The following is a 12,379-nucleotide window of genomic DNA, read 5'->3' on the forward strand; positions in this document are numbered from 1 at the left end:
ATTAGAGCGATCTTCTAATGAGGGATAAGTCGCAATTCCCAACCTGCACTTAGGAAGCCACAAGCAGAGAGAGCTCTCTGGCTCAGAGAAAAGGGCCCTTCTCCTCTCCCCCCATGCTAGAACCTCTGAGGAGGTCAGCTGTCCAGAGGATAACAGCCTATCCTGGCTGCAGCCAAGCTGCAGGCTGTATAGCTAGGCATGAGTGGGTCTGCAAAGCTTGGGGATGGGGGATTCAGCCAGCACCAAGAAGTACTGCCCTCCCCAGGCCATGTCAGCCTCACAGTTTGCTAAAACCAGGGGCAGGTGAAGAAGCTAAACAGAGAAAGCAGAGCCATAGGCCACGTGGAGGAAAAAAAAGTTTTGCACTTTACCATATAAAGAGGCTATTTCAGAGAAAACAAATTTAGTTCAATGACAAGTTTACAGCTTCAGACCAGAATAATTCCCTTGTGTGTTTGAGCAGTGATCAATCTGTAAATTATCCTTGAGTACCTACTATGTGCCAAACATCGTGCGAGGTGTTGAGGTAAGGTAATGAAAGACACAGACACAGTTGCTGACTGTACAGATATGCAGTAATGGCAAGAGATCAGGCCCAGCTAGAGACCAGTCTTGAGTGCAGTACTTCTTAGCTGGGTGAGCCTGGGGAGTTCACATGACCTCTCTGAGCCTCAGCTGTCTCACCTGTAAAACAGAGACAGTAATGTGCCCTGTAGAATGTTCTGTAAAGTTTCTAATACATAGTAATCACTTGAAAATTGTAGTTATAATTATTATATGGTAAACTATAAATGCTGATGAGCACATCATCTTTGTAGATTTGTCCTTAAATGCTCTTCACAAGCATATATTCTGCCTTCCCAGCTAGAAGCAAATATTCCTAAGGGCAGAAACCACATCTTTTTGTTTTGTATCCTCCAACTGTGTGTAGCATAAAAATGTCTGCCTGCATTCCCACACCAGTGTCCTAGACCACCTATAAGAAAAATGCCAGAAACCCACCTCATTGAGAACTATAGGTTGTGATGCTGCTCATGAAAAATTAATGGAATAACATTAGAGGCAGGACTTATAAACTAATGATTACTGTGACTGGGATGTCTTGCTCTAGCCCCAAAAGAAACCTTAAGGTTTTGCTCTTCAGCATCCTTAAACCAGTCTATATTTGAAACAACATATTCTCTGGCATATTCTCAGAAGTAATGAAAAGATTTTTAAGTCTATAGAATGTATTGGTATTATGTAAATTTACGTTTCATGTATATATTCCTATAGAATACTACAGTTTTGAATTTCATGAAGATTTAGCTAGTTCTGAATCACATAAAATATTTCTCATCCTAAGATGAGAAAATACACTGTTTCTCCTGAAAAATCAACAGCTTTCCTAAGGAACCAAATGTTCTCCAGGACAAAAATCATTTGCCTTCCAAAGAGAGATCATTTTCTCCCTTTAGCAGCAAGAGATGGAGTCTGATGCTTGTAACTCATAAAGTATGTCCAGCCTAAAATGGTTCAAGAATGTTTTCATATATTTTTTTGGTTATTTCTGGAGCTTATCATAAGAATACATTTTTAAATGTAATCAAATAGTATGGAATTTGTTTTTCCATGTTTTATCAAAAGTTACATTGATATCTTCTTAGGGAAGGAAAGGAATAAATTGAGTTATAAAATTCAATAAATTCCTTTTCTCAAAAATGAGCTATTTAATGATGAAGGGGAGGTTTTATTTGACAAGGGGAAAAAAGATCATTAAATATTTCCAAAAGAGTCTCTGAACACAGAAGAGATCGTCACACACATTCAGCACTTCCAGACTCACAGCTCCCCTTTAGACACTCTTAAATGAACTGATGAGGCAGACAGTGGGTTTACAGGTGTAGACCCTCCACAATCTGGCCACCATTCCTAAATCTTGCTTCATTCTCCAGCATTCTGCTGCTCAGCTTGCTTGACTTGGCATGCCCATTTGTACACTCCAGCCTTCCCTGACTTCAACCAGCTTGTTCCTCCCATGAACAGCTAATGGCCCCAAACTGGCTTATCCCAGCCTCCCTACACCTGGGCCCTGCCTTCAGGGGCGGCCCTGACAAGGTTTGGCCATGACCCAGAAGGCCTGATTCTAACAACCAACTGCTTGTTTTGAATGATTTAATCTGCACGAGGGTAGCAGCTGGAATAATGATGATACCTTGAGACTTCCAGCTTCCATTCGGACAATTTATGAATAAATCTTCCCAGTAGAGCTGGAGAGAGAAATGTCCTATCCATTTAAAACCCAAACAGAGAAAACATGACCAGTGGCAAAATAATGTAAACTCAGTCCGGACCTATTAACAGCCGCAGACTTTCAGACTGCTGTGGTCCTTCCCGAACTGCAGGCCTTTGTAGGGCATGGACGTGTGATACACAGGGATGGGGCAAGTGATGGGGAGTGAGATGAGCATCTTTATCCTAGCCTAACTAAGAGCAGATTACCCCTCACCTCTGAGGTTTGAATAAGAGAAAGAATGCTGAGGAAAGCAATTAAGAGGGCTTAATGAGGGTCTGAGAAGGTTTCTCTGCAAGCAATAACCCAGCTTAGAAAGACGAAAGCAGGACGACCAGCTCAATCCTATTTAGAACATCAATAGGCAGATCTGCATGTGGGACTGAATGAACACAGGTCATTTGTATTTGGATAATTCACCAGTTGCCACTAAGAAATTACCCTGGGGACTGCTTTCTGGGAAGGATGTTGGGGGAGGAGAGCAAAGGACAGGCTGTGTCCTTTCACCTGATTGTTCAGAGCCTGGATCATTTGCATAGCCCTCCAAGGATGAAGTTTTTTCTGCCATTTGGTAGATTGCCATCAAATTTCAAGTGACATGATGCAGGGTAGATTTATGCACCGTGAAGCGGATCCTGCAGGGGGTTGGTGTATTTGCGTTTCATTTCCAGTTAAACAATACACAGGGGGCTGTCACACTAACAAGGTTTATAATGATTGACTTGTTCAGCCATATCGAGACCTTTACTTCAATAGAGCAGAAGCCTCAATAAACAGGAAATTTATATTTGAACAGATGTCTGTCTAGAAGGGTGGTACCATATTTCTGCCTGACTTGGTTCACAGTGAATCAAGCCCATTTACCCCCCACCCCCACCAAGCACAGCACACAGCCAAATTCTGAGCAATTTGCAGGATCTCTGGGTCACTAGCATCCTATGCTTATAAGATAGAATCCCTTAAAATGTGTACTTAAGGCCTCTGGAAGAAGAATTACCAGGCATAATTCAACATTATGTCACTTTTAAACATGAATTCATGATTTTGAAAAATGAGAACATCGTGCCAGAATAAAAAGAAAGCATTTTTATCTCTGACTTGGTACAATTTAATTCCCTGAGCCTGTTTTCTCACCTATAAATTAAGAAGTCAAACCCTCTGTAGAAGTTTGTTGTAAGAATTTTTTTTTTAATCTATGAAAGCCTAGAACATAGTTGGTGTCCAACAAATGTTTGCTTGAAAAAACAGATCATACAAGTGACCCTCTAGATGCCCCTGGTTTCACATTTGGCAAATGAATCCATATTATTTGTGACAGAATTAAGAATAGTCAGGACATTTAGGAACAGAACAGTGCAGTATCCAGAGAGAAGAAATACTTTCCCGGAACTTCATATATCCTGTGAGCCAAGCAGATATGACAAAATGTGGCTGCCCTCAGTGACTAGGCCCCTGAGCAGCTAGATAAAATTTGCTAGAGAATATTAAGATAGGAGAGTCAAGGGAAAGTTGAAGAGAGTTATTTCTTCCTTTGGATTAAAAAAATACCGAGGTATTTGTTGAAGGAATGGATGAAAACACCCTGACATAATCACCTTCAACTGGTCCAGGGTTTCTTTAATGAACCATTTAATGGTTCAGCATATTTACTGGGCCCATACCATGTGCCAGACACTGTGCAAAGCATTGATAATACAGGGGTGGGAAGACAGAATAGTCCTCGCCTTCCGAGAACTCACAGTCTGCTGGGGAGACAGATAAATAACTGCATAAATAAAGATCAATTTATGATAAGTGCTAAGATGGGAAAGAACAGAATACTATGAGAGGGCTTTTACACCTTAGGAACCTACTCTCTGACTAAGGTATGGGTAGGAATTAGCCAGGTACAGAGCGGAAGAGAGCTGCAGGCAGAGGGAGCAGCATGTGGGAAGTCCGTGAGGCAGGAGACAGCTCGGGGCATTTTGAGAACTGAAGTCCTTGGTAGTTTGAACATGGTAAGCAGACCCTCCTAAGGGAGATGCAAGAACACTGTGATCCATTTACCCGCCTCTAACTAAATTATACTGGCTCAGTGCTGTCAGGAGATAGTAACACCAGTGCTTACCACATGCCAGACACTTGACTGAGTTCTTTAAATGTTTATGCCAGATAATCCTTACTAAACTTTTACCAGACATATACTATTACTATCCTCAATTTATATATAAGGAAATGAGGCACAGAAGTACAGCTGATAAGTAGAGGGGGACTCACAACTGAGCCTGTGCCGGAGCCCTAGTGTCTGGCCATCACGCCATGGTACTTCCCAGAAGAGAAAACCTGGAGTGCCGTACACAATTTGGAAGCAACAACCCTGGATGCCAAGATCCAACCTGACTCTTCCTCCTCTCCATCTTCTCTCTTATCTGTGCCCCACATGCCAGAGGAGGCAGAAAAGAGAGCAAGTCTGCCAGATGCCAAAGAGAAATGTCAGAAATTAAGTTATGAGCTTCCACAGAAACATGAAGGTACAGGTCCTCTGGGTTGCTTCATTCTCAGAATACGCCAGGAGCAACTGTCCCAGACACTTTGTGAACCTGACGGTGGAGCATCGAGGAGAGGCTGAGGCCCACAGTGTTGGGATTATCACCAGTGGGCTCCAGCCCACAGAGACAAAGCATCCCTCCCTCCTGCCACCTTCCCACCAAGTGGCAGGAAAATAAGAGCTGTGGGGAGTCTGTTTCCTGTCACTCATCACGATGGCAGGCTCCCGTGGCCGTGATGAGAATAGATCTCAGGCAGGAGAAAGTGGTGGGTGTTGTAGCCTCAACAATGTGAGGAAAAGAAACACAGACCGGTAGGAGCCTGGGGGACAGAATGCAAGAGGATGCAAAGTGTTCTTGGTTTCAGTCACATATACAAATTATGAATCAGTTGGGATTCATCAGAAAATTTTTGTGTGCCAACTTTTCAGGGAAATGCTTTGCTCAGTCTGGAGACGTGTGAAGAACTGGCAGCTGACTTCTGATGGCTTGTTTAGGGTTTCAGTGTGGGTTCATCCCAGCAGTCGTCATCCCCGGGGCCCTGGCACCCAGTTGAGGCAGCAGCTGCGATCACAAGGCACCCGTGGAGAAGTCTGTCGCTGGAGACGTGACACTCAATGAAGCTGTAGTTTGGATTCCAAACAAGGGCCTAAATAGGGTGCTGCTCTCTAAATGGCTACAGGGTTACCTCACAAAGCCATCTGAACCAGTGCAGCTACCCGCCCTTCCCCAACAAGCTGTGAGGGCCACTAGTCCTGGGCGCTAGGAAGTCTGCCTCCAGCTGTCTCAAGGCTGTCTGGTGGCCCTTCACAAGCAGCACGGCCAGGGCAGGAAGATGAGTGAGCTGGGGCCCAGGTAGGGTAGCGGCTTCATGTGAACTAACAGACTGGGATCCGGGTCACTTCACAACATAGACCAGGGCCTACTCTGCAGCAGGAGCCGTTTCCCTCACGTGATTCAAGGAACTGACAGTCTACCGGGGTGCACCTCCTCTTGTGGGTTTCAAATCTAGATGTGGGGCCACTTTTTAAAACCATAACTTCTTCAAAGTATCTTCTGTCTTTATTATTAATTTAGGATATAGTACAGATGACCTAGAATGATAGTTATCTTCCTAAATGTGTGGGCCATACTTCTAACTGGATTTTAAGCTGTTTGAAAGCAAGGACTATGTATGTGTCATATATCCATCTGTAACCCTGTATCTAGCACTTTGTCCTCCACTTAATGGCTGGCTCAGCAGGTGTTTTTTTTATACTGTTGGTAGCGGTGTTCATGTGGGAGAGTAAATGTGATTGGTACTGAATAGAGAAGGAAACAGGTTGGAGGGAATTTGTTTATTCCCTCAATATCAACAAAAAGTATGTTTGTAGAAGTAATATTCTAAAATTAAGTCATTAAGCACTATAAACTAGTAACCTATAATTCAGAATACAGACTACTGAGCCAGTCTGTCTACACTGAAAGCCCTTCCCAACACTTATTAGCCATGTGACCATAAGTGTGTTACTTAATGTCTCTGTGCCTCAGTTTCCTCATCTGTAAAATGGCAATAAGAGCAAGAACCCATTCTTGTGGAGATTATGTGAGTTAATAGTGCCTGACACATAGTAAGTGCTCAGCAAAAGTTAATTCTTGCTATGATCTTCAAATAACCTTGCTTCAATGCAGTTAATACAGTCATAAAATTGGAAGAGATAAATCAAAGAACAACAAACCCTGTTCATGGATTTATTTTAAATAATTTCTAAGTGATATCCTGGGTTTGATATGCACTTAGTTCAATGCCTCTTTATCTCTAGAGTAATAATTTATTCCACAAATATTTATTAAGCACCCATTATGTGCTAGAAGACAGACACAGAGGCTTCTCTCAAAGAACTCCAGTCTAGGGGTTAATTTAGCACAGGAAGTGCAGGGACAAGGGACAGAACAAGGAATTATGAAACACAAAGAAGGGGATAAAACCCTTGGTTTCATTGGAAAGATAAAATAAAAATGTCCAACTTATATATATTAAAGATATATATAACCTTGGTCTCTTGGAAAGGCCACATCTGTACCAAATCTGAAGAACAAGTAGAAGTGACATAAAGAAGGGAGGGAGAAAATGATGAAAGCAATGACATCTATCAATTTAATGCTATGTGTTTCCACATGTCTACAACTTACAAAATGGGGTGATAGCAATTGCCTCATTTAATGAAAACTGATAATTGGCTCAAAATGTGGACACATGAGCTACACCAGCCCAATCAGGGTCCTTCCCTGAGGACTTTTTAAACATGAGCTGTGGGAAAGTGTATCTTTATCTTTCTGAGCACAAGCCGTGAAGGTGGGAGAACATAGCTGCCCACTACCATGTTCTTAGCTGAGCAGAGAAGCAGCTGGTAAGTGAGAATGAGGCGTCCATGGAAGAGGCAGAATGAGACATGGTATTTAATTTGCTATTTCCAGTTGTCCCTAAAGCCAGTTCCACTCTGCTCTCTCCATTTGGGATTATATGCACAGATGATGACAATAAATACCTATAATAACTATATCACTGATGAGCATGTATTGGGTGCTTAATATGTACCAAGGGCTGCACCAAGCTCTTTACACTTCCACTCTTGCCTAAAAACTCTTTTTGTTGCCAGGCAAGGGAGGAATCAGTTACTATATAGCTGCCTATTTCTCATGGAATTGAATTCTCACTTAGCCAGCAGCTGAAAACCGTCTCACTTAGGCAGCATCACTAGATATTCAGTATAGACAATGAAATCTAGTTGCTTGTTGCTATTTTTAAAATCTCCTTTCCTTTACTTGCCCTCTAAGTACAAAGATGCTTTTGGACAATTGTTTAAACATACTTTTATATTTGGTCACTTACAGTCTTATATTTGGGAGGCAAAAGAAGAGACCAGCTCTATCCCAGTGCTTCTCACAGAGCATGCTTCCCAGCCCACCTACCTTCAATTTGCTCTCCGACACCCCTAGCATCACCATCCTGGGGTCATGCTCATCTTAAAACAAATACCTGTTCTCTGTCCGCAGTAGCTACTCAGATGTGAATTGTAATGCTCAGATCTAAGGGCACATCTCAGAAAAGGTGCTTCCCTCCGGCAAGTGGTCAGAAGGACCTTTAAATATTCCTATAGTTCCCCAGTATTTTTTCTTGCCAGACAAAAATTCTCCCTTCCTCAGCAAAGGCAATCCACTCTGGGCTGCAGGTCCAAATTGCCTGCATGCTCATCTCTGAAAGTATAAATCTTCTTGTTTCAGTGTTCCACTTATTGCTGTTACCAAAGACACCAGAAAACAGGTCAATTTCCACACTACACAAAGCATTAGGAAAAAAAACGATAGAACCTCAGGTATTTTAACCCCTTACCATATTCCAAGTATGTATGATTTACCTCACTGATTTTTTTAAAATAATGTGGAAATTATGTGATTTGGACAGGTAGTTTTACCCCATTTTATAGATTACAGAGAGCACATTCATTTCCTCAAGGTTATCAGACTATCAGTGACAGAGCCAGGCAGAGACCCCATGCATCTTACCTATTATACTCTGAGAAAAGGGCAAGCCATCATAAGGATCTGAATCCCAAACTAATAATAAAAATCATTTAAATTTTGAAACTTGATTGCCTTTCCTTCATATTGGGAAAAGGGGGCAATATGTGATGCTTGGTTTAATAGGAGCATATTATGTTTGGAGAGAAATAATTCATTATTTATCTCCTTTGACTAAAAAAATCCAAAATGTTTCCAAATATAACACGATTTATTTTCCTTAACGGTTCTATGTGGGGTGGTGGCTGTGACTCTTATGCAAAATGTTTCTTATCTCATATCTTGAAATGAAAAGCAGGAGTAGCACAAAACAGACAAGTAGGTGATGTCTGTCCAAAATAAGGGCTTCAGACATGGCTTTTGGAGTGATATAGCTGAGTGTCGCCCACACTTTATATCATTGTAGCCTTCTGGTGGGTAAGTTAGAAAACTCCAGAAAAAAATTGTTTTCTTTCCAGTTCCTTCCCCAAGAGAGATTTTAAATGTTGATCACTTTCTCATTAGAGAAGCAGTATTCATTTGAAAGGGAGAGTTTCCCATCCTCTCCAGAACCACCACTGCACAGCCCAAGAGAGGGAAGCAATGCCATCACCAAGCCACTTTGGGGGTTTTCCCTGGTGCCCTGGGAAGACACAGTGGAAGACAGAACAAATGACAGGACTTCAAGCAACAGCAGGTAACTTGGAACTGTACTACGAGAGCCACTTACCCTATGCCTCTGGCAAAGAGACACCCAGAGAACATTTTCTTTCTTTCACCACAAGTTCAAACAGTAACAAAATTATGCCAGTGACACTCCATAGGCTAGCCTCCAGGGGTCACTGTTAAATGTCACAGCTATTTCTCCAACCAGCAAGTCTCCAAGGACCCAAGCCAAAAAAATTTTCTTCCCCAGCAGAAACTTTCATGACCCTTGCCAAATACAGATGACACCTATTGACAAAATATTTTAGGACCTTGACATTCCTTGACATATTTATAATTGTTTGTTGGAAAAACATTCATGATCCTGGGTTTTTACAAAATTTCCTTTTAATTTCAAGGGGCAAAAGTGATTGTTTTAACACCTCATGGCTAAGAAATCCACATAACCTGCATGACTTGTGAGACACCCACTAATAATACATATTGTTTCTTCCTCTAAAATCATCTCTTTTCCATTTCTGTACAGTTTACAAACAAGAAAAAAAAGAAGCATGAATTTGGATGTGGGCAGGAAAACCTTCCAGAAAATAACTCAAATAGAAGGATTATGCTTTGCTCATTTTTCCATCTGTATAGCAAGAGAATTCATGAAGAACAGAATCACATACCATATATTCAGTATACTTACATATGTAAGTATATATAAGTATTCAATAGGCAGTTCAAATCCCACAAGGATAAAAATTCATTATGTTTAAATTCTCTTAGCAAGTATTCAAAAGTAGCAAAATAATTTCTCTTAGTTTTACTAATTATCAGACATTCAAGCAACTGAACGCTGAGCAGTCAATTTGACAATAAGTTTATTTAAATTTGTGTCTGGCCCATAACAACTTGGTCCAAACTGTGTTCCCTGGTCAGAGTAATTTAGAAATATTACAGACTATTTACCGCTTTTGAAGAAGCCCGATGCACAGAGAGCTATGTACCCTAGCATCTCTTAAGCTAAACTGAACATTGAACATATTATCCATTTGACTACCTTTTCTCATGAAATATATCATAATAAACAATAAATATGTTAGGGGTAGAGTTTGTTCTCCTCTGTTCTTGTCCCCACTGCAACAAAGAATTGAAGGTCAGAGATACAGCAGTGAAGCAGAGCAAAAGTTTTATTTGAATCCACTCCAAAGGAGGGAGCAGGCCAGAGTCAAGGTAGACAAAAGCAGGTTTACTTGAATAAAGCAGCGAGGAAGGGGAAGCTCATTGGCGGGAACTTGCAAACTCAAATCAGAGCTCTCCGTAACCACTCCCTACTTATTTGAAGCAGGACAGAGAGAGTGAAGACTTGTGTTTCAAGTCTGGAAAACAGAATGAAAAAGCAAAGTGACAAAGACACCACTGGAAGAGCACGGAGACAAAATGTAATAAGTTGAGCAGTAAGAAGTCTTTCGAAAGTACACACTCCAAGAAAGGGGAATGAGGGCACCTCAGAGAGGAGGCACACGTAAGGACTTAGGATTCTGTTTTTCAAGGCTTTCGAGAATGGGATAAAGGCAAAGGGATAGAGGGCATAGACTTGTCATGCATTCTCATGATGTCTATCTCCAGGGAGAGACAACATGTCATTATCCATGGTCAGTCCTCCAGATAATTCTGTAGGATAAACTTCCTGTTCTTCTCCAAGATAGTGACTACACATGAGCACTGGGAGCATATCAGTTAAGACTGTCATATCTCAGCATTTCTATGAAAATTAATCATGATCCTTGTCCCATGTGTCAGCCCTATCTCACCTGTATTAGCTAGAGCAAGTCTCAAGGTCAGCACAGATTCAGAGCATATGGAATGAACTCACATTGCAAAGGGCGTTAACTCTGTGAGTCCCTTCTGGCTCTCTGGCTTTATCTGATTAACTCCCAGAGTTCTTGGTGGGCCCCAACCTCTTTTCATCAGCTCATATCTGTCTTTCTGCCCAAGAAAAATAACAAAATAGACACAGTTTGGAAAATGTTTGCCTAGGGTTTTAGTTACCAACGAAAAGATAAAGATTTTTTACATTCTATAGAAATCTTTATTTTGTTCTTGTTTTTTGAAATTTTCTTCTAAGAGCTTATCATACCCAATGAATCTATCTCAGTTCATATTATAATCCAAGTTTGTCAATTTCATGTCCATTTATCATGCTCTTAATGCAAAAAAAAGTTGCTTCATATGCTAAGCTTTATCATTCTCACGCAATAGTAATATCTTAAATTTCTCCAGAAGAAGCTCAAAGTACACTGCAAGCATTTTGTAACTCATTTCATAACACTCCTGTGACACAGGTGGAGGCTAATTGTTCCATTTTACAGATGCAGAAAAGACATCTGAGTGTGACTCCCAAGGAAAGTTGGAAATAAAACTCACAGAGCCTTCAGAATGCAATTTTTCATCCAGATGACAATGTTCCTCTACAAATTAAAAGAATGTTTCTATGTGTGGCCATATCCTTAGGAAAAAAATAAAGAACAAGTGAAGAGTACTATTGATGGAATCTTCTCCACAATAGAAACATTTTGATCAAGTATCTCTCCAGGAAGGATTCTGAATAACTGAGGAAGCAACTCCCCTCCAAGTGGGAGGAGAAGGCAATTGGTGATATAATTCTAAAACTAAGCCAAAGAGCTTAATATCAATCATCAGTTTACAGCCATCTACTTCCTTTTCAAAGATTAACACCAGGGTTTGCACAGTCATTTGCCCTAGGCCACAAAATAATATGAAAGAGCCAAACTAGTTGAAATAATTTTAAATTTCTTAAAATTGAATCTTCCACATTCATTGAATATGCTTAAAAGAGTTAATGATTATTAAATCAATAATCAAATTATTGCTGTTATTTTCACTTTCTAATGGTTTGGAGGCTATCACTTAAGAACGAGATTCCAAGTAACTTTCCCAGTTCCTTATATCCTTCTACACATACAATTATCTTCCAGTCCCTGCCAGGATATTGCTATTCCTTTCAAAATCAGAAACAGAAACTATTGTTTTTTTTTCTTTTGTAATATTTTCAATTTTAACATTTAACCTTGCCTCCTGGTGTATTTTGCCCAGCAGAAATGCTTATTTGGACAAAGCAATTTGTGTGTCCATTCCTAACATAATGACAACCCAGCCTACTGTCCCTGAAGTGCTCTTTTCCATACCTAATCACTTAGCTTTCATCTCTAAGCTTAGGCTAACTCTTGCCCAATTCATGTATGTGGGTAAAATTGCATATTTACAGAATCTTTTGCCGGAACTTAGTGCATCTCCATATCAGAAGGATTTCCAAGAGGTGGAGAGAAGTAGCCCAAGTCCATATCAATAGGTGATTATAAAGTGGGTGGAG

This window comes from Manis javanica, chromosome 9 (genome assembly GCF_040802235.1).
Source record: "Manis javanica isolate MJ-LG chromosome 9, MJ_LKY, whole genome shotgun sequence".
Taxonomy (NCBI): domain Eukaryota; kingdom Metazoa; phylum Chordata; class Mammalia; order Pholidota; family Manidae; genus Manis; species Manis javanica.